Raw genomic sequence first — 26229 nt, 5'->3', positions numbered from 1 at the left:
TCAACACAAAGATTGTCTAATTGTTTAGTGGAGACAATACATCGCGTTGTTCCCCCCTCTTCCACCGCGTTTTGAATAACAGACGCATCTGGAGGTAACAGGTGCACTCGCCCGCCGTGCGGAGAAAAATCAGGGAAATGTTTTTAGCTTTAATTGTGCGTCTGTGAGTGTAAACACCGTGCCGGGAGGCGGGGCTGGCGGGGGCCTGGGGATGGGGGGGGGGGTGCTTTTAGGGGCGTAGGCCGGCAGGACGCACCCCTTTTTATATTAATGCGCGATTTAAAAGGCAGAACTTTACTCGGTTAAAGCGCATCGCATTGTTTACGGTTACCCGCATTCTAAACATTTCTCGGTGCGTTATTGACATGGAGAAAATTGACACAAGTGAATAGTTAAGTCTTGTCATAGCGTGGCTGCTGCCTTTGTAGGCCTAGCGTGTGTAGCACTCCATTTGCGCGCCTGGAGCCATTGCTGAGCACCTCATTTGAAGAAGGAGAAAGCTTAGGCAAGTTGAGCTTTGCCCCGGTCGACCAGCTGGAATGCCGCTGTGGGGAAGAACTTCTTTTCTCAGTAAACAATAGGTCTAAATGTCTTGCTGATGTCCTGTCTTCCTGTTTCTTTTTGTGTCTGGTTTGACGGGGTTGATGCAAACAGCAACAGTGTGCGGAAGTCCAGTAAGATGCAGGGGATGTCAGTTCTTTTTTTGTTTGTTTAGCCACCATAAAGGTGGGTTTTGTAAGACAGTTGTATAGCGTGATTCAGTTTCAAGAGTAGGGTTTGGTGTTTCAGTTTGAATTTTTTTTTTTTTGGCTCCCAAGATTAAGTATTACAATATCAGCTCCACTGTATGAAATTCCAGTATTTTCCATGTAAAAGTCACTGAAACCAGATCTGCATTCACCCATTCTTCTGAGCAGGAAAGTTGATACCAACAAATTATGTCAGGGGTGTTTATGAAGAAAAATAAAACCCATTTCATTTTTGTTTTGTTAATAAACATTTAATGGATCCATCATTTCAGGGTTTGATATTGAAATGATCAAATGTTTTGTGTCCTCCCAGTTAAACAGATTTTCAGTGGTAGGCGTGAATGTGAGGGCCCTTCTCTGAGAGGGTAAAAACTTCCTTGCTGTTTTTTTTTTTTTTTGCTGCTGGATGTCAACCAGTGTAAACACTGGCGTTTATCAAATTAATGCGCGCAGAGGCTGTAATCTTCTCAGGCGGCGCTAATCTCAATTTGTCAGCTCTGACAGCTGTTTGTGCTGGCAGCCCGAATAGCAACGTGAGTGCTCGCATGCTGAGCATTCCTGCAGAGGTCAGCCGCCTGCAGCAGCGGCTAAACACGGCAGTGTCGCACGGCCCGGGGGGGTGGTATACGGCTGTTCCTGGGGCGTCGTGGCCGGCTTGGGGCCACCGGAACCGAAGTGGTCCAGAGGGGGAACCTGCTGCCCCTCGGGGGGCAGAGGCTGATATTGAGCAGCCCCTTGTTGCCCTCATCGATTAGCCCTGATGTCCTGGCTACTGTCTGCCACTGTCTGCCAGGCAGAACAAAAACAGCCAGGGAACAGCTGATTTAGTGGTCTTTTCCCAGAGGCCAGACTCTTTGTTTAGAACAGTTTCCTCAGAACCCCCCCCCCCCCCCCCCCCCCTTTTTCTCCCAGGAAAAAAAACCCTGCCTGTCAGACATGTTTCTGTAAGTGACAGTTTTGAGGAAATGAACTTCCTTCTGTGTGCAGATTGGGTAGATGTCTCAGTGCTGACTGGTGTGCTTATGTTTAACACAACCCGCATCAGTGTCAAGCCTCGGCTGTCGCGCACGGGGGGGGGGGGGGGGGGGGGGGGGGGGTCGGGGGAGTTGGGGCCATGGACCATGCCCTCCCGGGGGGCGACGGGTTGGCGATTCGGAGCGGTGTAAACAAGCCAGCTCTCCCACAAAATGTGCATGACACGGCCACAAAGCCGAGCACGTCCAGCTATGTGCCTTGGAGGCCGGCCTCTTCCGGCTTTCCCCTTATTATCATGGGAAAGAAAAGGGCCCTGAATGCACCGGGGGCTCTGAAAAGCTTTGTGGAGTATGTGAATTCCTTTAATTTAGTGACTGCTCAGAAGCCGAATGCGAGGCATTCAGTCTTGTACTGTCTCTGACTGTCTGCCAAGCTTCCATTCACACCCCACTGAACTCAGGAAGCTTGCATTCATTCAGCAAAAGAAGAGTTGTTTTTTTTTTTTTTTAAAAAGGCAGGAAAATTTGGGGTTGGCAAAGTGCTCGCGCACAACACACTAATTTTCGGGCCTTGACGGCAGGCTTAAGTCAAGAGAGGGAGGGGGGGACACGGACCAAACAAACATTCAGCCACTAATTCTGTGCACTAACTGTGATTGCCATAACTGGCAATCACAGAAAATCGTAACTTCTGGCACCAGCAGGATAAAGCATTCCTTTTACCCTAAATGCTGTAAAGCAGTGAGAAGCTACTGAAAAATGAATTCATAAAAATGCTTTTCTTTTCACAAAGGCATTACAAAGGGGTGAAATCCAAACATAGGCTAGCCTCATCACGGTAAATATTTTATTTGGGTTACAGGGCACGTGCACGATAGCATTAGTGTTAAGGAATGTAATTGCATTTCCCCTGCCTCCGCTTTTGCTCTCCGTCTGTAACGATCATAGGTGTAGTGGAAGTAATGGAAGTTTATTAACAGGCCATGAATATTATTTTTGACTCAGGTGTGCAGGATCTTCCTCGAAGGTTGAGTACAGTTTGCACAGTCGAAGAGGACTCTAAGATGTGTTTGTAGCGTGTTTTCCCCCTGTGTGGAGGGTTCCTTTAATACTTAAAGCTTTCAATCCCCTTGAGCTTTCTGCCTGTTTTTCACCTACTCTTGAAAATCTCTAAGGCTGCAGTAGATAAGACGTGGACTGTTTTTCCTGTCCTAAAAGAAGTCTCTTTTATCTTGCTCTCAGATAGCTAGCCAAGTTGAACGTATCGGAGGCAATGGGGAACTTTGTTATGAAACCTGTGCTCAACCAGCAACAATAATTTAGATGTAAGAAAATCTATTTGTAAATTCTGTTGAAGTCTGCTGCCCTTCGTGGGTCACAGTGAGCAAGAGCCAAGCCCAGCATGCACTTGGGCTGAGGGACAGCAGGCCATCATGGCGCACATATGCACAGAGACACATCCAGAGTTGGCAGTCACTTTAGAAATGCAGAGTGTGGACCCCCACTGCAGTGTAAAGACACACAGAGATGGCAGTCACCTCAAGCAGCCAGTTTGTGGAGCCTCTCTGCTGTACACACACACACACACACACACACACACACACAGACACACAGACACACACACACATACACAGGAGCATACAGAAATGGCAGTCATCTTATTGCGTGTGTGTACCGGGGGAGGGGAGGCGGCCAGAAATAATCCCCCCCTAGAAAGGTGTCTAACAAGGGTGTGGTCATTCAGAGTCACCTGAGTCAGTGACTCCATGCTATACGAGCATAGCTAGACATCAGCTGTCTGCAGTTTCATCACACTTTAGTCATGGTGTCAGAGCTCAGTCCCTCACCACGTTAACTCTCCTAGGCATCTGCACGGGAGGCTCTGATTGGTCACGACGTCAGGCCGTGGCCGGCTGCTGTTAGACCGAGGCATGTGAGGAATTTTCCCCTGGCTTCCCGTGAATGTCAGGCATGGCCGGGGTCGGAGCGGAAGGAGGAAGGAGAGGTCTTAGCCCCCCGGAGGGGCTGGTTGTTCCTCCGCTGCACACTGAGGGCTTTATTGGGCCTGGGGACTGTGGCAACACAGTCCCCTGTCTCTTTGGAAGGACAGCTGCTGCCTCTGCTGGCACCTCGCTGTGGTGCCTCTGTCCCATAGAGCAGCTCTGCATGTCCACTGTGCTGTTTTCCTCTCTGTTCAGCCTCACTTTTTCCATCAGACAAATACAGCACACATCTGCAGTCAGGCTATTTCTGCTCTAATGCAAAATGTGTCTCCAAAACAGAGGCAGTCAGATAGCAGTAATTAGCAATTCTGTGAGATACCAGACAGCAGTGTGCTATCATGCCATATAGTGGCATAGAGCCTACTCATAACTGAACAGCAGTGTGGTATCTTGCCATATACTGGTATAGAGACTGCTCAGACTTGAGCAACAATGTGGCACAGCACTTGTGGAACCAGACTCAGAACCAGAAGCTAATGGGTTCGATCCTCATCTGGCTGGTGAGAAAATAAAATAATAAATAACGGCTTCCACTAAGCTGTCACTTCAGGAGAGACCCGTATGGTGTTCTTGCTATCCCATCCTATCTGACATTTCGGGATCTAACAAACACATCACACCTCGCGTGGTATGCGCAATGTGGCTCAAATTCCCGTCTTTGCCTTTGGTTGGAACGCGTGCAAGATTTTCCTCATGCAAAAGCATAACCCTCCGCCACGGTCTATCTGACCCCTTTCTCGTTCTGTAGAGCGCAGAACAGTAGGGGGAATAGCAGCAGATTTCACGAGCAGATAATCGCCTCCGCTGGGGGTGTTGAATAGAGCACAGAAATCCTCCTGATGAATGAATTTATTTATTGATGAACCGTGGAGCCGGCAGGGGTGGATACGGTGTTTGATGCTCGGATCTGCGGCGACAGACGAGAATCATCTGGGGGCGTCCCCCGGGGGGTCGGAACACAGCACATCAAATGCAGGACCCCGCGGCGCACAGTGGCAGGGATCAACTCCATGGTGAGATGAATAGCCAGCCAGCGGGCCTGCTGGAGGACCAGGTGGCTCTCCCTCGCAGGGACCGCTAGCCCTATGTGTGCCAAAGGGACAGCATGCCGTTTCTGGGCTTGAAAGGACAGCATCAGAACTCTATATTTTCTTTTTTTTATTTTACCCTGTTTTCTGTGTCAAGCCCTTTCACTGGAGGTGGGTAAGTTACACACATTTACATTTATTCATTTGGCAGATGTTTTTATCCAAAGCGACTTACAAGTGAGGTAGAGTACAACACAAGCAAATAGCCATATCAGGAGTCAACAATATTAGAAGCACTGCATGACCAGGTTTCAATAGTTGGCCAGACAAGGTACAAGCTAGCTAATCTAGATATGCTCATGTTCATGCACACTAGCTCATGGCCCCACCCCTCTGGTAAATATTATTACGCTATTTGCTAATGAAATAGAAGGCGAGGTCAGGTGCAGGTGATGGTGCCTCGCCCCCAGGTCCCGCACCTCCCGCGGCCTGCGTTAAGCTCCTCTGTCAGCGCGCATTGTGACCCAGGGCAAGGAACTGAAAGCCAGAGGAAGGACATACAAAGCCCATCACAGAGGGGGATGGGTGAAGGAAATGCTAATAAGCCCCTTTCGAAACAGGAAGTTTAAAATAGGCCAAATAAATAAGCACCCTGCACAGTGAAACAGGAGATCCATGACTGTACTTGTGTTTTTTTTTAAGTACTGTACAGCTGTTGGACTCGTGCCAAAGGGGCTTGGTGTTTTGTTGCATGCTCTCTCACTGTCCTGTTCTGGGAAACTGTAACTGCAAAAAAACAGTCGTGTCCCCAAATCTCAGTCGATCTCTGTCTCGCCTTTGAGCACGGTGCTTCACTGCCAGCTTGTGTGCGCCTGAAATGACATGAATAACCCAGTTTATTGCAAAAAATATATTTGTGTGGAGATGAAACACACATGAAGAGAGGCCTTGTGTAAAGTGCTGCAGGATTGTACCAAGGCGAAGAAATGGCAGATGTACAGTATACCGCCAAGATAACGAAAATGCCATTCTCATTCTGCTTACTCAGGGTAACAAACACACAATGACTGAGTTTTAATTAGCAAACATAAGAGTGGCAACCCGCGTGCTAGATGGTTCGGGCGGCGGTCTCGCTCTGGGCGGACGCCGAAACCAATATTGACGTCACACGCCACAGCTCTGGTCAGGGCGATCGCAGTGCAGCTGGCCATTCATTCGTGCCAGCCCAGTTCCAGCTCTGCAGTGGAAAATAGGCTAGAGAAGCGAGGGCCTCGCAGGGGTCCCCAGGGGTGCAAAGCCTAGGGCTTTTGGGGGCGTGTGGCCCCCATAACTAGGGGAGGGCTTCCAGTGTGTGTGCAAGCAGTCCTCTCCGCTCACCCGTACTCTCTCACTCGCTCGCTCACTCACTCTCTCGCTCGCTCACTCACTCTCTCGCTCGCTCACTGCATTTGATGAGCGCACTGTCTCTCTCACTCGCTCATCAAAACACTTTGCGGGGGAAGAATTTGCATGGCAAGCCTTTCCAAGATAATGCGCTCAAGCACGCGGAAGTCACCCGAAACCGACGCGCACGGGGGACAGAATATGGCTGTCAGCTACCCATCTACGCATCGTACGGATCTTTGGTGCTTCCTAATCCAGGTATGGCTGCCTTGGCTGAGGCTCCAAAGCTTTGGATTCTGGCATGTCTGTGGCAGGATGTCATGGCCCTTCCCCTGGGTTTGGATGCATTGGCTGTGATCGAACCCGTTTCTCACGGCTCCCCCCGCAGGCCTGTGTGGGAACATGCCCTCGAACTGCGGGACTGGGTTTCGGCAGGCGCGCCAGGCCGGCATGTCCCGACGTGCCCCTCTCATGCCAAAGCAGAGGAGAGGCCCGCAGGCACGGGTCCCGCTCCCTGCCCCCTCTCTCCCCCCCTCTGTCTCCCTCTGAAAGCTCGGAGGCCTGCCCCCTCCCATCCCACGATCCCTTGCTCTCAGCTCGGTTCAGTTCCAGCGATCCCTCGTTCTCAATTCAGTTAGGTTCAAGTGCTCTGTTAGCGTGACAAGAAGGGAAATCTGGCCACAACGTAAATGGCAATCAAGAGAACAAAGCAGGACATCAACCAGTTAAAAAAAACAACAACAAATCAAATATGAAAATGCCTGTTTTTAACAGTTATTAATAAAGTGACAGTTTCTTTCCCTCTGTCTCTTTCTTTATCATTCCCTCCCCCCTCTCTCCCTGTCTTTTCTGCCTCTTTCTGCCTTTCTTTCTGCCCCTCCCTCAGTGCTGTCTCTCAGCCAAACTTATCTTAAATTTCATACTGCTGTCTGCTCTGGCTCTCTCCCTCTGTCACACACACACTCTCTCTCTGTCTCTCTCTCTCTCTCACACACACACACACATACACACACCCCAGATGGTACGCTACAGCACACTTACTCGGTCCTCTCCAGCGTCTCCATGCAGGCCAGATGACGTTTACCACTAGTTTTAACACCTTTTTTTAAACATGCGTCTCTGCTGCCCTGGCAACATGCGTCAGGCCTCCTGGCCTCTCCCACGTGGGAGAAGATTCAGCCTCGCATTTTCGTGGGGTTAGACTCATCCCGCAGGTCAGCGTCGACTGCCCTGCTCTCCCCCCCCCTCGAGGCTGCCCGAACGGGCCAGGAACAGAGACTGCGCCTTTGACAGGGGCGAGGGGTGCCACATGTTAATTAGAAAGAGGCCTCTGCTGCCTCTGAACCGGCATTGTTTGCCGTGACATCACACGCCCCCTGTGAAAGGGGCGTAAACTTTAGGGGGGAGGGGTGGGAATGTGCAGCTTGTGCAGTAGTGGAATCCGTGCACCATCTCCACAGCCCTCTCGCGATGAATAATTATGACGCTCGCTCTGTAATTACGCCGAGGTGTCGAGAAGGCTTAATTCCGGATTACGGGAAGCCGAAGCGGCACCTCACCGCGGGGCGAACACCGAAACACAAAACATGTGAATGGTGTTAGGAAAACCAACCGCTATTTTTAGCGGCACCGGTGCAGCTGCACAGACCACACAGAACATCTCGTGTCACCCACGGAGAAATCCGGGGGAAAAAGAGAGCTGACTGACTGGCCAGCTGATCTGAAAACCGGCTAAAGGCGCCAGAGAGCATGATGGGATATTTTTTTGAACCACTGAGCGTAGACTCTCCCTGCTGTAGCATTGTTCGCTTCCCCTCCGACACACAGATACACACACGAGCACACACGCACACACACACTCTGCCATTGATGTGTTTGAGAGTCATTGTTGCTCTTACATGGGGCAGTTTTGTAACCGATTATGTAATTATTTAATCAGCTTTTACACGTTTCAGTGCCTGGGTCTCGCTATGAGCAGCGGTGAGTTGAGTGATGAGCAGGGGGGAGGAGCTGGAGGGGGGGGGGGGCCTTCAGAGAAGAATGCACTGTGCTTTCTGCTTTGAACAGAAGCACAATATTACGTAAGAGTGGGGGGGGGGGCCTCCCGGTGCACACGTTCTCTCTGTTTATTACACAGCGGGGTGGTCCTTTTCTCTGGATGCGTACAGGCAAATCTAGGGTGGGCGTTTCAGTGGAGGGAGGTGTGTGTGTTATGAAGCAAACCCCTGCCCCGCCCCCACTTCCCTCTCCTCTTCTCCTGCTTGTACACAGTCTCTTTCATTCTCACATTACATTTACCTTTACATTTGTCATTTAGCGGACGCTCTTATCCAGAGCAAAGTGAAAGTACAAAGTATGTTTAACAAAACAGCATGGAACACTGTAGAAAATAAGGACATGTACAGGATTCGACATGTAACTGAAATACAATATCTGCATTATTATGAGAATGAAAAGCTACAAAACTACCAGGCAACAGAATTACAAGATATAAAAAATTACATAGAAGGGAACAAGATCATGAAAGGGTTGAGAGGTCCCTCGCTGCTTATCTCTCTTGTCTCTATGTTGTCCTATCTTGTCTCTTTACATTACATTACTGTCATTTTAGCAGATATGCTCTTATGAAGAGCAACTTGCATAGGTTACAATTTTTACGTTATCCATTTGTACAGCTGGATATTTACTGAGGTGATTCTGGGTTAAGTACCTTGCCTGGCGAGGAATCAAACCAACAACCTTTCAGTTACAAGCCCTGCTCCTTACCACTATCCTACTTTTCCATCTCCTCTGTTCTTTCCCTATCTCAATAATTCAGACAGGTTGTTATTCCTCCTTGTTGAGGCGTCTTCACGTCCAGAGTGGATGTGACTCTCTTTCTTTGGGATGCCAGTGGATTGTTATCCCTCCTGATTGAGGGGTCCTCAGGGCCAGTATGGTTGTGAATCTGTGCAGATCGTTACTCCTCCTTTCTGAGGGCTCCTCAGGACAGACCTGGCCTCCCCACTCCCACATGTGCCCTCTTTATCTGAGCTTGCCGTACTCTAGGCATGTTGTAGGGTCACCACGGCGAGGGCGGGACAGAGTGCCTCTGTCTGTAACGTGACGTGTCTCAGGTGGCCTCTGACTTTGCTAGACTTTGCAGGCTTGCCAGCTGTTGCACGGGCGGTGTCCTGCTGTTCGCAAGAGAACTGGCGGCTTTTAGGTCTGACTGCGTCTCTCTCTCTCTCTCTCATGACCTGTGTCTTTAACAGCAGCACATATGGCTTCACAAATGCACCTGCCATTTTGCATTTTACCTCATTTTTACCCATATGGTGGAAAAAGGAAAACGTGCACCATTTGTATTTCTCAGTTCTGGAGTGGTTGCATTGGGGTAGGCTGTGGTTCAGGTGTTGTGTCTGTGAGCAGGTGTATCAGCTCTGACCAATGGAGGGCCACCAAGGATTACCTTGTGGCAGAAGGCACTGCCAGGCCCAGGTGGGGATGTCACTTCCTGTTTTTGGTGGATGTGACTCACTCTCTGTGAGGGACTGTATGGTTGTGACTCTGGGGCTCTGTATGGATGTGAATCTGTGAGGCACTGCATGGACGTGACTCCATTTGGGATGCTGTATTGATGTGACTCTCTCTCTTTGGGGCACTGCATGGACGTGACTCTCTCCCCCTGGGAAGCCACGCCCCGCCCCTTGTCCCTGTCTGGGCCCGTGCGTGCAGCACAGAGCGGCCTCCCCTGCGGAAGATGGATTACCCTGTCCCGCGCGGCCAGGGACAGCGCTGCCTGCGTGATTAATTAGGCCGAGCGGGCCGGGTGACGTTAGCGCGTCCGGTGATGGATGTCACCTGTTTGCCTCGCGCCTCTTCCCAGCTGAGCTAGGCGGAGTAGAATTGACAGGGTGCCGCGCTAACGAGCTCCGGGGTGTTTGTCGTGGGGCAGGGCTGGAGGGGGCTTGCAGCCGTCATACGGCGAGGCAGTCGAAGGTAATGTACTGGAAGTAGAGCCCACCTCGATGTCAAGGCTAGAAGCAACAGAACTTGTATTTCAGATCAGAATCAGAATCAGACTTTATTGGCTAAGTATGCTTTTACGCGTACAAGGAATTTGACTCCGGTTCCAATGTCTCTTTTAGTGTTTTCATACAACGTCAAGGTGACAACAACAATTACCATCCAACAGTTGTGATACAACAAACAACGGTAGATCAATGTGGCCTGTCGGCCTCTCTCCTTACACAGTTCCCAAAGTGAGGTTCACTTGTGACAGCTTGTTCATAATAGCCTTGGCTGTTTCAAAGCTAGAGGCACATTGCTCCATCAGCTCCACAGTGAATCTGTAGGATTTTATCCATCAGAGCTGAGTGGACTCTATCCTAGAAGAGGGAGGTAGCAATCGCCAGATGACACAACAAGTCACTCCAGGCTTGGAGGAGGTTACCTGGGGACAGTTGGCGATGTGCGGAAGGCAGCATTTCATAGTTTGCTTTTGTTTTTTTGTATTTCAAACCTGGTAGAGATCAGCCCTTGCATGCCACACGCACTGCCTTCACTCCCTTCCCACGCCCACCTAATGCAGTCATTACAGCACAGTCAGGATGAACGCAGATAGAATCGGCCTGCATATTTCGCCTCATTGCTGACTTGCATTGTGTGGGTCGGTATTGCAGCTCAGTATTGCTATTTCCTTGTACCTCTGGCAGCAAACACAGACTAGGTAGTCCGGATGGCTGCATCTGCTGAAACAGAGTTCCAGCAAATCAGGGAAGGAATGCGAGACCCATACCCATTTCAGCTCCTCAAATTCCTCAGAAACTTGGCAAGAGCCTGCAATTTTTTTCCTCATTCCTTATTATGGAGATTGGCCATATCTGACAGAGAAGGGAACAAGGAGAATAAGGACCATGCAGTGTAGCATAGTGATAAGGAGCAGGGCTCATCACCAAAAGGTTACTGGTTCGCTTCCTCGCTGGGGCACCACTGCTGTATCCTAACCCAGAATCTAACCCAGAACTGCCTCAGTAAGTATCCAGTTATATAAATGGATAGAATTGTAACCTATTGTATGTAAGTCACTCTGCATAAGAACATCTGATAAATGAAAGTGATGTAATTTACTGTGAAGGGAATTCCATGTGTTGTTCTACACATGCAACCATGTATCCAGCCCTCAGATTTTGGGGAGTTGATCCATTTTACTTTTACCTGGGTAACATGCAAAATTGTACCTCATGTTGTTATTGCTTTGGATAAGAGTGTCTGCTAAGTGACAATAATGTAATGTAGTGTAATCTCAGGCCCCTCCCACAAGCCATGCAACTCCTGAATGGCATGTGATTAAACATGTACTCCAGGGCTAGATCATGGTCACACATGAATCTTACCCCCACCACTGAAAGCTGGTTTATGGTGTTCCAGCCTTAGCCATAGAGCGAAACCGCTTCTGCCTGTAAGCCTCAAAGAAAAGGCCGAGCCTGCTTTGTGTCTGTGCCTTAAAGGAAGCGATTAGCCCCGAAGCAGCAGGCGCTGCTTCCTGCTTTGATCAGCAGTAGTCTGTTAAATGGAATCCAACATCTGGGACACCGGCGATGCAACCAAGGTACTTTGATATGCACATTTTTTGTCAAAGGACAAAAGTAGATGCTTCTATTAGTATTGACGAGGACAACGTGCGAATTTGCATTTGCAAAGCAGCTGAACGATGGGCCGTCCTGCTGTGTAAGCCCACAGCCACTGCTGGTGAGTGTGAGTCCAGGACAGGTGAGATCCTCTGCGTTTGAACTGTAGCGCACCGACTGCTGCTTCGGCTTCACCTCAGATGGTATTAGCGCTTCTCAGAGGGGATTACCGTGCAAACACTCAGAAGCACCGGCATGCAGGACCCATGTAGATCAGAGGAAGTGCATGCCTTTCATTTGGGAATTTGTGAAGTGAATTTGCCTCTCCATTTGCCTTTCATTGTCTCCTGCCAGTCATCGCCTGTAGGGTTGGGAACCAAAGCTGAACCCAAAATGCCTAGTACCGAGTACCTGTAAAAAAAAAAAAAAATTGAATTTCGGTTCTGCTTATCGGTTCCTAAGCACGATAACCCTTTATGATTGCAAACAAAGGCTATATATCTGCAAGGACGTGCGTAGCTATCTGCCAGGACTTGTCTACGTGACTACGTCACGCAGTAGCGTGTCCATTTGTTTAGCCCTTTTGCGCGTACGGTCACACTGGTGTGATTAGCCATTTAGCACGTATGCTAAAATCAGTGTGATTAGAACGCTACGATTGGAAAAATTCTAGCTAATTTTAGCTTTGAGGAAACAGCGATTTAACATTAAAAATATAGCAAATGCTAACTGAAAACTATGAGAAGCTTAATAACGCTGATGAAAGCATAATAAACCATGTAACGTAGCATGCGTGCTACATAGCATAAGTAATAATAAGTTACTTGCGAAAGGGTTAAATACGAACTAGCGTGCATGGCTAACATCACAACAGTGTGAAAGATGGACCGCGGTAAACAGTCAAAGGTGTGGCTTCACTTTAAAAAAGAAAATGACGACAAGGCAAAGTGCAATGCATGTGGGAAGCTAATTAGCTGCAAGTCATGTTACACATCAAATCTGACCAAACATTTAAGGCAGCACAGTGTTGATCTGAAAGACTGTACAGTGTTGAAATAAGCAAGAATAAGCAGAATCGGAATCGGAATCAATAAAATTCAAGCAATACCCAACCCTAAGTATAATCCCTTTTACAGTTGCTTGTTTTGACGGTTAAAATTACTTCTGGACGAGGTGTTTATTTGTTGATAGTAGGGATAGTGTGTGATGTACTTGACTAGTAAAATATAGGACAAATAAAGATGCATGCATTTGTCACCAGAATACTAAAATTGTCTCTCCAAAACAGTTAGCAGTTAGTTTAATTAACTGCTCTAGATTGATCTTTATCTATTATTTAAGATTTTTTTAATGCACATGTCTGTGGATTATACATTTTTATTGTATATATTTAGGAGATACTAGTAAACAGTAAATATTATTTACTATGTGAATGTTCAGTTGATGCTTAAAAGAATAAACATATTTTTGTTATCTAAACATTTGAGCTCTTTTTTTTTTTTTTTTTTTTTACCATTTTGGAATCCAAACGGTGAATGGATAAGTGGAATCGGAATCAGTAAAATTGAAACGATACCCAACCCTCATCTCCTGAGCATTACCTCACAGACAGTGCAGTGTGTTGACACGCTAAACCACCATGGCGTGAAGAAGCGCTAGGAATGTAGAGCGTCTTGGGAACGCGGTACAAGGGCCATTATCTTCTGCAACGTGCTGCAGGTCGCGTGGTGTCGGTCGCGTTGGTTTCCTCAGTGCTGATGCTGATTATGTTAGCCATGCACTGGGAAGGTAAGCAGGGGAGAGATGGCACTGGTCAGCGCTGATGCTTTCTAATCCCGTGCCGGCAGTACTGAGGAGAGCGGGGGGAGGGGCGTCCACGTGGGATTCAGCCCCATGACCCACAGCATCCTGGGCTCTAACCACAACGCCACAAACTCATGTTACCTCTGGACCAAACTGTGTGTGAGAGCACTGTGAATTACTCTGCAATATACTACAAAGTAAATGAGTGAGGAAGTGTCACCTTCTTCACACGTTTATTCTCCTCCTCTGTCTCTCTTTCAATCTGCACGTCACTCTGACTCTGTTTCTTTCTCTCGACTCCTCCCTCTCTATCCATCTTTCCTTTTCCGCCCTTTCAGTCTCACCCTCACCCCGCAGCTCAGTCCTTTTCCCTCTCTTTTCTCCCTTTCTCTTTCTTCTCATTCCGTCTCTGCTGTTGTCAGAGCTACTCCCAATGCAAAATCTCTGTCTTTCTCCCTCACCTTCTCTCTCGCTTGCTGCTCTGACCCCTGATCTCTTTACTGTCTCCCTCTCTCTAACACTCTCTCTCCCCTTCTCTTCCTAGCTACTCTGACTGCTGACCTCCTTACCTCCCCGCTCTCGCCTCTCTTCGTAGCTCCTCTGACCGCTGACCTCTTTACCTTCTCTCTCTCTCTCTCTCTCCTGACCCCTGACCTCTTTGCGCTCTCCCTCTCCTGCCCTCTCTCTCTCTCTCTGACTCACATGGCCTCTGCATGTGACCCTGCACTCATCCAGCACCTCCTAGCGCCTCCCTCCTCCTGCCCTGGCTGTTAAATTTTAAACGGAAAGGGAAGAGGAGAGAAGAAGCAGCGCACAAAGCCAGTGAATCTGGGCAAACATCACACACTGGCACACCACTCCGCCTCTGTTGCAGTATTTACCGAACCCCCACAGAACAACAGCCTTTTGAGGCGTCCTCTGTTTGGAGTGTGTTTGTCTACACGCAGCTGTCTGATCCAGCACTGCCGCAGACCGGATAACTTACCAAGGCTCGTCCCTAGACCCCCTCCGCCCCACCCCCCCATCACACAGCAACAAAATAATACCAACAGATTAACAAATGGGAGTTCCGTGAAAAGAGCTCAGTCAGGCCCTTGAACGAGAGGTGAGGTCGAGGCTTACGAGTTTGATTCCCACCTGAGAAGCCATTGCAAGCCTCAGTTTTAAATATCCCTCCATACAAATGGATAACCGCAAACTAGACAAGGCCATCTAGCTCTTATCTGATCTAGTAAATAATCAGACAAATAATGTTAATCAGAAAGCTCCCACACAGGACTGCTCCATCAGTGCACACGCTGAGCCATTAGGGCATTGTCTTGCTCTGAAAACCGCCTGGGGACTGAGATTTCCTTTGATCCCTAGTGCCGTGTCGGCCATGTTTTGAGAGGCAGAGATCCAGACATGCAGGCTGTTCGGAGTTTGCTGTCCCCCCGATGACAGCGGCACTGATGCCAGTCTCTTCTAGTTCAGGAGAGCACTGGCATTGCTGTCTGTCATCTGCTCCTCCTGTGGTCTGGGATGTCTGGTGCGTGGATGCTTTAAAAAGGACAGGTGGCAGTCGGGCCCACTTGGGCAGGGTTACTGTGTCATCTCTTGTGTTTCAGCTGAGGTAAAAATGCCACAGCGAAAGTAGCATTTCCTCATCAAGCCTTTTTTCGCATTACATTACTTTATTGTCATTTAGCAGATACTCTTATCGAGAGTGACTTATATAGGTTAGTTTTTACATGTTATCCATTTATACAGCTGGATATTTATGGAGGCGATTGTGGGTTGAGTACCTTGCCCAAGGGTACAAGAGCAGTGCCCAAGCGGGGAGTTGAACCAGAAACCTTTCAGTTATGAGCCCCTCGCCTTACCGCTACGCTACACTGCCATTCATTGATTGTATCCATCTCTTGTGAATAGATTTTATCCATCCCCCTGTGTTACAGCTGTCCTGTTTCAACAATCGCGTGCAAAGTGTGGAGGTGTGAAAGTGGGGTAATGGCACTCAAATGACCCACCCCACATCACAGCTGGGGCCTTCCCTTTGACTGGTCCGTGCTGACCTCTGAAGAGTGATCGGCTTGGACCTGATCGATAACCGATGGCCTGAAAAGCAAGCGGATGGAGATATTAATGCATTATGATGTGTGGCTGTACGTAGATCAGGTATGCTCTAGTATGACTCGAGACACGCAGTTGTCCGTTCTCTCTCTAGGTGTCGAAGTTGCGACTTTGAGTCCGGTCCAACTGACAGGTCGGTTTCGTTTGTTGCTCAGAGCAGGCCGCGATACTAGAGACAGAGGCACAGGCGAGGATACTGTCCGTGCGGGAGGCCTCTGCACATCTCTCAGTGCTCACAGCGCGAGGGGTTTTGCTTTGAACCGGACAGAACAAGACAGGATTGTGTTTCCTGTGCCTGCCAGCGGTTTCAGCATTCTGCAGTGGCTCTGCGCCGCGCTCAGGGTGGAACGGGCCCTGAATCTCAAACACCGCTCAGGCGTTTTCCTTCTGCCCGATACAAAAGAGAGAGGGAGGGAGAGAGAAAGAGGGGGGCGGGGGGCGAGCTCGACCTGAATCTGAAATGCCCTGCTCCATTTCTGTCAGTGACAGGCGTTATTAATGCGGCACCACAGGACTGGAGACCCGCGAATGGCATAAACGGGCAAAAAAGCCACGCCGAGGCCAGCGGTCTCCGGCCTCCGAGGCCACTGCGCGGCCCGAGAGCCTTGGGCTGGCGCGTCACGTCACCCAGGATCAGCAGGAATGCCCAGGCTATTACAGATTCCTAACCTGGCTCCTGCTTTCCTTTCTGATCTGAGGTCAGTGCAATACGAGTTTCGGCCCCCTCTCTCATTTCTGCAAATGCCTCGGTAAAATAATCTCGAGTGCCGACTTGCCAGGCCGAGGGCAAAAGGACAGTGCTGACTCAAGAGAAGGGTACCGATCACCTCATGGCAGATCATATTGCCCTGAAAGAGCAAATCAAAGCTGTCCTTTTGATCACCAGAAAAATAATCAGCATGCTCAGAGACCTTGCGCGAATGCATTTCTGTGGAGACTCTGGAATGTAGAGGTTTAGCATTAGGGGACCCACGGTGACACACCACCCACAATGCAACAGGTGTAACACACACAGGCGACGGGGTCCCCCGCCACCTGCAACATCCGCTCAACCATGCGCAGACACGTGGCTACACAGCCTGCCTCGGCCCGCGATGTCCTAATCCTCTAACCTCCCGCGATCGTGGGGAGCTGAGCCGCCCCTGAGCTAAGATCGTCTGTAAGCCGAAACGCCAGGGGGATCAGACCCTGACCTGAGCCTCCCGTGCCTCAGTCCTGTCAGTCACACTTGTGCACCCGAGGTCTCACTTTCGCTCACTCATTTAGCATCCTGCCTCGGCCCTGTCTGCTCCTCCCCTTTCCCGCTCACCCCGCCCACCAAAGGGGCCCTGCAGCTGCTGCTGTTTTGTGTGGGCTTGCGGGCAGTGCATCTTGAAGATTCTCTCTCCCATGTCTTATGTCGCACCATATAGTTAAGTATAGACATGCACTGAGGTGTGCTATTGCCAGTGGGCGTGTATATCAGTAGCATCGGTTAACAGCTGCCATGGCTCATTGGAGTTCCAGCACTTTTTCAGGCCTGTCATAGCACACCTCACTTTGCTTCAAGATTCCAACATAGATTATTTATATTTTAACCAGATAGTCAACTCGCTGCGTGTCACATTTAAAATTCTCTCTCTTTGTTTTAGCTCCAAGTGTTCTGATTTGCTGGCTTGTTATAAATGTTCTCGTAGGGTTGTGGACTAAAGCAGATCATCCACAGCCAGCATAGGAATGCAAACAGCTCCAGAATTTCCTGTTACCAACAACCCTCTAGATAGCGGCCTATAGGAATGCAGAAGCTGACTATCTGGTCACAATAGAGTATCTGTGGTTCTAATTTGATGCCTTAGACCTTCAGTCCCTGTACTCTGATTCACACTCACCCTTCCCCCTGCAGAAATACTCTGTGATGTCATAATGACTGAGCTCAATATGACATCACCAGCGCTGGTCGCCTGGCTACCTAACTCCTACACCGCTAGCAACCATGAGCCGTCTGTCAATCCTGCCTCCCAAGACTTTGCTTTACATAAGCTGTTTAAATCTGCCAGTTAGGCCAGGATTTGTAAACTAGATCTGTACAGGATTCACTGACTTCAGAAGAATGATGAATCTCTTCCTCATCCTCACCCTCTGGATCTTAACATGCAAGAAGACTAAAGGGAGAAGGAATTGTCCAAGTCAAGCATGATTTTTTGCAATGACCTATAAAAACTATTTTTGCTTGCTGTAGTATTCTAATAATCATTTTAGTGTGAATGGGTAATGGCCTGTCAGTTCACATGCCTCATTTTCAGTCTTTTTTTTTTCAGCAAGTCTCAGTCCCCAATCTACTGATTAATGTCTGTTACTTTCTTATTTCAACAGATTTTGGTCTGTTTTGCAGGCTGATCACGACAGGAGGGCTGTTTGACTGTAGCTTATTGTACAGCGTTCCTGAGATTGGCTTTTAAACCAAGGCATACATATGATAATACAGTGGGTCTAATAACAGTAATTCAGGTGGCTCTTAGCTGAAGCCTTGTGACAGGTCTGGGCGCAGGTCTGTGCTCCTCGCATAAGCAGAAGTTTGAGGTTAGTCCCCCTGCGGTCTTGTGCCATAAGCCGATCCGTATGATCCCTCATTGACAGTGCCCTTATGCTGAGCCGCACATCCGTAACTGACAACGGCTGGCTCCAAGTTTGTCGCCATGGCAGCGGATAGACCGAAGGGTCAGGGTTCGAGTCCCGGGTAGGATGTCCAACGCCAGCCAAATGGATGTGGTGGTATATGATATAATTGCAAGCATGTAAGTAGCCCGGGATCAGCATCTGCTTTAGCAGATAAATAATGTAATAAAGTCCTAATGTATTATTGACAGGATTTGTGTGCATACGATCCCATATGCTCTCCCTTTAAACTCGCGGCCCTCACGCGTGTGTGTTTTAATCCCTCCTCGGAAAGCAGGGAGAGTATCCGGGGCTCAAAACCATTAAGGAGGGATTTGATGCCCGCACCTCGGCTGAGCGGGCCACGACGGAGTGAATTTTAAAGCCGTTCCTCTCTCCCCCTCCCCCCCCCTCTCTCTCTCGCTCCATGAACATCTCGCTCAGCCTCGAGGGCTGCTGCAGCCCCTTATGTAAGCGCTCTCTCCCTCCCTCTGTCAGTGTATTACCATGGAGCAGTGTAGAACTCGGTCAATCTGTGCGCACGTGCTCGTGTGTGTGTGTGTGTCTGTGTGTGTGGGTGAGATCACCTACAGCCTCTGCTTCTTAGACGCTAAAAATAAAGACTGCCGTGCGCATGCTTTCTGAAGCGCTGCTAAATTAGCGCGTTTACACATTTCACGGAGATGGTTCTGAAACCCTGAAAAATTACTGCAATTGCACATTTCTTCCAGATTGTCCTGAAGCCTTGCAAAATTAGCAGGTTTACACATTTTAAAGAGATTTCTCTGAAGCGCTGAGAAATTAGCATATTTATACATTGCATAGAGATGGTTCTGAAGCCCTGCTAAATTAGCGCATTTTTCTGAAGCCCTGCTGTCAAGGACACAATTCGTGTCCACTTGCTTTATGTTGAGTGTAACCTTTTGTTGTTCTCATAACCTGCGTCAGGCTCGTAAAAAAAAAAAAGAGTGCGTGTGTGTTGGTGTGTGTTGGTGCACGTGCGCGTGTGTGTTCCTCAGCAGAAGGCATCGCCTATTTCCTCTTTTCTCAGAACGGAGGCTCTCGTCCAAACGTTGGCCCGGGAGAAGCCCGCACCCGCCTTCTATTTCTGTTTGCCCGTGTTCCGCATGTAGCCGGATAGGAAAGTAAAAACGCCTGACCTTCCGCAGGTCCCTGCTATTGTAGGCCCGACAGCTAGCCAGCTCCGTATATGTAGCTGCCGTATGTACATGGCCCCCCGAGCGAGATTTACTGCCAACTCCGGTGGCTCTGGATAACCTTGTCTCGAACAGAAAATTAGGGGTTGTCGCCGCAGTCCTTGACGCTAAGAAGCGTGTTATTTGGCGCTGTGGCGACACATGACGTACCGTGCCCGATCGAGGCTACGTTGCTGTCATCTGTCAGCTCGGGTTTAGCGCTGAAGCTAACCCCCCCCCCCCCCCCACAGCAACACGTATTTCAGCTCACCGCGCTGATACTTCACCAGCGTGTGGGAGTGTGTGAGCAGGAGTGTGAGTGAGTGCGTGCGTGCGTGTGTGTGTGTGTGAGCGCGCATGTGTGTCTGATTCTGTAACACTGCACTCTGCTTTCAGTTGGTTTGATTTTCTACTTTAATAAACATGGAGATTGCTGAGCTGTCTGGAGGTTGGAGACTTGCATTCCTGTGCCCACCTTTTAAGTGTGGAGTCATGAGATTCCCACACCGCAAGGCCTGCTACCTTACAGGTGCTGAGTGTTGGGCAAGGGGAATGGGGGAGTGGTTAATGTCTGACATCACACTGTTGGAGGCAGAGGCACACAGCATGCACAGCTCATGAGTGTCTATAATAAGGGTTGTGTAGCATAATGGTAAGGAGCTGGGCTTGTAAGCAAAATGTTGCTGGTTTGCGCTGCTGCTGTACCATTGGGCACTGTACTTAATCCAGAATTGCCTCGCTGTAGAAATGAGTAACATGTAACAACTGTAACCTATATCGACTTATATGAGTCGCTTTGGATAAGAGCATTTGCTAAAGGACAATAATGCTTGTAATGTAGCGTAATGTCTCTGAGACCCCTGCATTTTGTGTCGTTTGAGTGCGTTCTCACAGGCAGTCAGACTGTCTCCTCTCCCCATGTGTGCTGGATTTATTCTCCCCTCCATTTCCCACTTTTCATCTTCGCTTTCCCTCTCTATTCGTGCCTCTCGTTCCCCCTCTCTTTCTCCAGCCAGCGTTAAACAGATATCCCCCGCAGAGCCGGAGATGGCAGAGGCTTTAGTAAAGTAATCATCGGCGATACCGTCTCTGCACAGACAGAGGAATCATACCGTCTGCTACTGTGTGCGCTCTCACGCCGAGTTCTCACCACGCGGCTCGGAGGGCGGCATAAACGGGGCAAGATGTCCTTATATGGCCATCCCCCGCTGAAATAAGTGGGAAAGGGGCGTCGGTGGGGGCAGAGGTCATCGCCTCAGGGAGTGTATAGAAAGCCCGGCTGCTGAATGAAGGCGCTGCGGGTCAGCCAATCGCGTAAGGGGAGTCTAATGAGAAGAGGAACGCTGTCAGCTGGAGATATGCATACAATACCGTTACAGACAGGAGAATCAATACTGTGGCTGCATTGTGAGTGTGATTAGTGTTTGCCGAGGACCCCAGGAGGCCGTGTGTGTGTGTGTGTGTGTGTGTGTGTGCGTGTGTGTGCGTGTGTGTGTGTGTGTGTGCGTGTGTGTGTGTGTGTGTGCGTGTGTGTGTGTGTGTGTGTAAACGTGTGGGGGTTAAAGAGGGGGAAGAATTCTCTGTGATGATAGGGAGATAAACCAGAGGTAAACAGAACCAGAGGTACCAAAGGTAAAGTGCATCTCTGTAAAACTAAAAACATTTCACTCAGAAGCACCAGTTCAGAATTCAGAAATGTTAGCTAATAATATTAATAATAATTAGTTTCAGGCTTTGAAGGGGCTTTAGAGAGCTCTGTGAGGAACCTGACCCAGCCAGCCATCTTTGTTTTTAATACTGTGGTGATTATCATCGGTGCAGGTATTTTGGCTTTGTCTCGTGTTTTGGGTGCAAGAGGGAGAAGCGTACTTTTCAGATGTCAAAATGGCAGTGGACTCCCCCAGACCTCACGGACAGGTCACTGAGATGACTTCCAGGGAGGGCACGATGAGGCAGCACACCTGTACCTGAGAGGAATACTGTTACAGCGGCGATAAGCAAAACAGAGCCGGGATGGCTTCACAGCGGGGCCTCCGCTTCCCTCTCTAGAGAACACTGCCGCGTCAGCGAGAACTGACCTCAGATCAGTCTCCTGCCCAGACCTTCATCTCTAATACCAGCCAGCGAAAATTGTTTTGAGTGTTAGCTGTTCAGGTTAGCTGCTGTCAGCTCCATCACTTGCTAAAAAAAACCCTCCAATGTCTTGATGCGTGTCAGGGGTAGTTTTGAACAGCGTGATAAGCTGTCTTTGTCAGAGAGCGGACGTGCTTTTTCATACATCCATCAGAGACACTGTACAGTATGGACGTGGTAGCCTCATGGGTGAATTTTTTTTCATACTGCAGAAATGGGGGGGGGGGGTACAGGACATATGTGGAGCGTGTAGCATGTCCACAGCTGGGACTTTCGGATGAATTGTGGGCCTGTTTTTGTTTCTGACATAACGTTTGGAAAAAGCCAACCAGCAACTTGCTTACAGTTTTGCCAGACTATCTTCATGCTGTTCACACTGTTCATGCAGCAGTGAGCCCTTGTTGGTTAAGAAGAGACTGTAAGATGTGTTCACTTAATCGTAATGTAATGTACAAGTGACAGTAATGTAATGTAAATTGTAAAACTTACATTAAGTTATTGTCATTCAGCAGACGCTCTTACCCAGAGCGACTTACACAGTGCATCTAATAAAGTGGCATGAAAAGTTGCAGGACAGGACACCGCTAACCACACATGTGTCAAACACAATGGTGAGATCACAAATATGTGCTAACCACACATGAATGAGCATCAGTGCCAAACATAGCGCTGAGATCACAGACGTCTACCTAGTTTGAGTGCAAAGCAGTACGCGCAGCTCAAGGACCACACCATTTCAAATATAATACTAACAAACACCGCTTGCATGCAAGTAAACCTCCACATACCTAATCAGCTGAATCTCTGAAATGGTCAGTTACATGGTACATGGTAAAAACATGCTAGGTCATGCTAGGTTACATCAGCACCAAAATAAAAGCAGCAGCTTCCTGTTGTAAGGGAGGCAGTAATGGAGTGAGCAACACTTTCCACTCAGGTGAAGCATGACATTTACATTACATTACATTACGTTCGTTTAGCATTACGTTCATTAGCTTTACATTAAATTGCATTACAGTCATCAACATTACATTACATTAAATTCATTTAGCAGACACTCTTATCCAGAGCCTTTTCCAGTACAAGGGAACAGAAGTGCATCCATCCAAGTTGTATGAGAAACAGTGGCAGACCTGGTTAGCAACACTCCCAGTCCAGCAAGTGCATGTGCAGCATTACATTATTATCATTTAGCAGACTCTCTTATCCAGAGCAACTCATACAGGTTACTTTTATTTACATGTTATGCATTTATACAGCTGGATATTTACTGAGGTAGTTCTAGGTTAAGTACCTTGCCTAAGGGTACAGCAGTGGGTGCCCCGGCAGGGAATCAAACCAGCAACCTTTCAGTTACGAGCCCTGCTCCTTACCACTGTTCTACACTGCAGCACCATTCAAGCATCAGCACAGCAGCCTAGTGCCGGCCAGGTCCACACTCCCTCTCTCCCCAGCCAGAAGTTTACAGAGAAGCAGAGAGCTGTGTTTCCTGTACCTCCTCCCAAGGGTTAGGAAGATCGACTGTTTAAATGTTTAAACTTTACACAAGTGACAGCTGCGTTTATTTTCTGTTCAGCAGTCAGATTTTTCCACAAGAAAAAAGGTTTTATTTGAAGGACTGATTCCAGCCACTGTTATGCAAGACTAATACAGTGACTTTCAGTTGTTTTTGGCCAGATGAGGGTTGTGAATATCAAACCTGTTAGCTATGTTATCTTATACTGTAAGCACACTGGTGAAATATTTAGTGAAATCCTGCCTAACTGAATCAAAAGGTATGTACATAAAAAGCAGTTTCCACAGCGGAAGGGAGTCCTTTTTTTGCACAGATGGTTTTACAAAGTGTTTGTGGACCAGTTTGTGTGTCATCTCCCGCAGGTTGTAGTGGAAGTCAGGGGTGTATCCCTCACACAGTTGCTGCCCTGATTCACGCCAGTGGCTGCCCAGGAGATGCCTGGGTGCTTTGCCCAGTCTGAAATAACTTTTGTCTGGCCCTATTGTAAGATAGAAAAGCAGGTGGGGAAAATAAGCCTACAGGGGGTGGAGTGGGTTGGGGTGGTGTGTGTGTGTGTGTGTGTGTGTGTGTGTTTGGCCATTGTCTGTGCATTGTGTGGTTATTTCTGTCTGTTTTGTTTGTTTGGTTTCTGTACACACACACACACACACACACACACACACACACACACACATACACAGCCTTCACCAGATTATGAAAGCCCATGATTAATAATTCATGTGAAAACATATTGGGGGGATAATATTGTCCGTGCTCCTCTGCTCCCCCTCCCCCATCATGGCAGGCGTCTCACAGTCCTCTCCGACTCGGGATCCTCGGCCCGAGTTCTGTCAGCGCATTCAGAGGCACGGCTTTTAGCGGCGAAGCGCTGATGCTCGTTAAGTTGATCCGAGCCGCGCTGATTCCATCAAATCTCCCTGTCCTCCTTTCATCGCCTCCCTGTGATATGATTAGCATCTCAATCAGCAATTTAATGCGCTATTGGAAGCGAAGAGGCTCCGCAGCGCTCCAACTGCAAATTAACGGTGTGCCATTTGAGACGGCGGCTGGCGTCCCAGAGGATGCGTCTCGAAATCTGAGCGTGGGGCGCTCTTCCTAGAGGATGGGTCTCGAAATCTGAGAATGGTTTTCGGCTCCATTGTCACTGACGCTTAAACATTAGGGACAGTAAAGGTTTGACCTGCCATGTGTTTGAAAACTCCCCCCCCCATTCAAAGCCCTTCCGCAGCAGGAAGCCGCTCCCTCCGCCGCCCTCTTCCCACCCATGGCCCCCACAGCCTGAACAGCAGAGCCACCGGGTCCCCCCACGTGCAAAACATGGGAGAGACTAAACAACACAACGTATGAGCATGAGACATTCTCACATGTGAGTTAGGTAAAGACGACCGCTTCACAGGACATATTGTACAGTCCTGACTAAACTTTTGGACATGAAAAGTTGCAGTGGGTGCATACAGGGGGTCTCTACCTTGTACACACCCTCCACTGCCTTCCCACCCACAGTACTGCGGCCCGACCAGCAGAGCCACCGGATCCCCCCGCGATGCGTAGTGGAGAGAGACCCCAGGAGGAGCTCTGCTGTCTTGACAGCGTAGTGTCTGAGAACGCCTGGGAATTCTAAGGTGGAGCATTAAGCACGCTGAGCAGCCTGTAAATTAGCGGAACTGTGAAAGTGGTAATGGGCGAGAAAGGGATTCCACAGCAGAGCAGCAGCGGTTAAACCCCCAACACTAATGGAGCCACCCTGTCTGACGCGCGCACACGCACACGCACACGCGCACACACACACACACACACACACACACACACACACACACACACACACACACACACACACACACACACACACAGACATGCCTCAGGAACCTGCTTTGTGGTTCAGTTTATATTAATGCACCACATTTTCATCAATGGTAACAGTAGGGAAGAATAAGAATGTAAACCATGTCATATTGGACCTTATAAGGCTTTTATGTTAAGTATAATATTCTACAATAGTTCCTTAACCTAGTCTATTAGTATGTATTAAACGTAACCGTTTTCACACATAGATGACATTAACTGTGTGTGATGTTATTGCACACGTCATTACTGGATTTGCTTTAAACATCCCTGATACAGAGAGGAAAATGCTCGGAGAGCATGAGTCGGTGTGTTTTGTGTGTGTGCACGTAAATGGCTGATTATATATGTATTTTTCTGTGTGCTTGCGTGCAAGCATGTGTATGCACATGTATGTGTATGCATGTGCATAGGTCTGCATGCTTTTGTGTGTGTATACATGCATGTGTGTATCTCCATTCATGTGTGCATGTGTGTATGTACATGCATGTGTATGCATTCATGCAGATGTGTATGTGTGCATGTGAGTATATGTACTTTTGTGTGTGTGTATGTGTTCATGTGAGTATATATACTTGCTTTTTTGTGTGTGTGGACATGCATGTGAGTATATATGCTTGCTTTTTTGTGTGTGCGGACATGCATGTGAGTATATATACTTGCTTTTTTGTGTGTGCGGACATGCATGTGAGTATATATGCTTGCTTTTTTGTGTGTGCGGACATGCGTGTGAGTATATATGCTTGCTTTTTTGTGTGTGTGGGTGTGCATATGAGTGCATATATGCCTTTTTGTGTGTGTGTGCGTGTGTGTGTGTACTGCCGGTCTGTCCTGGAGGGAGAGTGATGCACGTTTCCTGCTCTCCTCAAACTCCCAGCTGAGCTGACAGCACGCGTCCGTGGCTGCCATGTTGAATTACAGAGCGCCCCGGTCCCGAGGCAGACAGGAAGATAAGAGGATGCCTCGCGTGTTAATTGTCCCTACCAGCTTGTCACTTTAGATTGTCCTCACTGGCCTTCCGTAGGCATCTGCAGCCTGGGAGACTTCTGCTGTCCCATTCATTTCCCCAGAGTTACTGACCACAGGAAGAGCCCTGACCGCCAGCGGTTTGGAGCAGCCCTGTGAATGCATGCAGACGAGAGCCAATGAACTGAAATCGATAACAGTGAATTAAACAGCCTGGTTGAAACTGTGGTGCAGGCTGTGAAACTGTGGTGCAGGCTGTGCGGGGTCTGTTAGATCGC

The 26229-nt window shown here is 48.7% G+C and overlaps 1 protein-coding gene across 1 annotated transcript in view; it reads left to right on the top strand.

Annotated features, from left to right (window-relative positions):
- The window catches only part of LOC118772532 (PH domain leucine-rich repeat-containing protein phosphatase 1-like), a 63439-nt gene that overhangs the window by 2250 nt on the left and 34960 nt on the right, over window positions 1–26229 (top strand). The gene's annotated exons all lie outside the window — the stretch shown is intronic.

This window comes from Megalops cyprinoides, chromosome 2 (genome assembly GCF_013368585.1).
Source record: "Megalops cyprinoides isolate fMegCyp1 chromosome 2, fMegCyp1.pri, whole genome shotgun sequence".
Classification (NCBI taxonomy): Eukaryota; Metazoa; Chordata; class Actinopteri; order Elopiformes; family Megalopidae; genus Megalops; species Megalops cyprinoides.
Note: the sequence above shows the minus strand (reverse complement) of the source record. Positions and strands in the feature narration are given on the sequence as shown.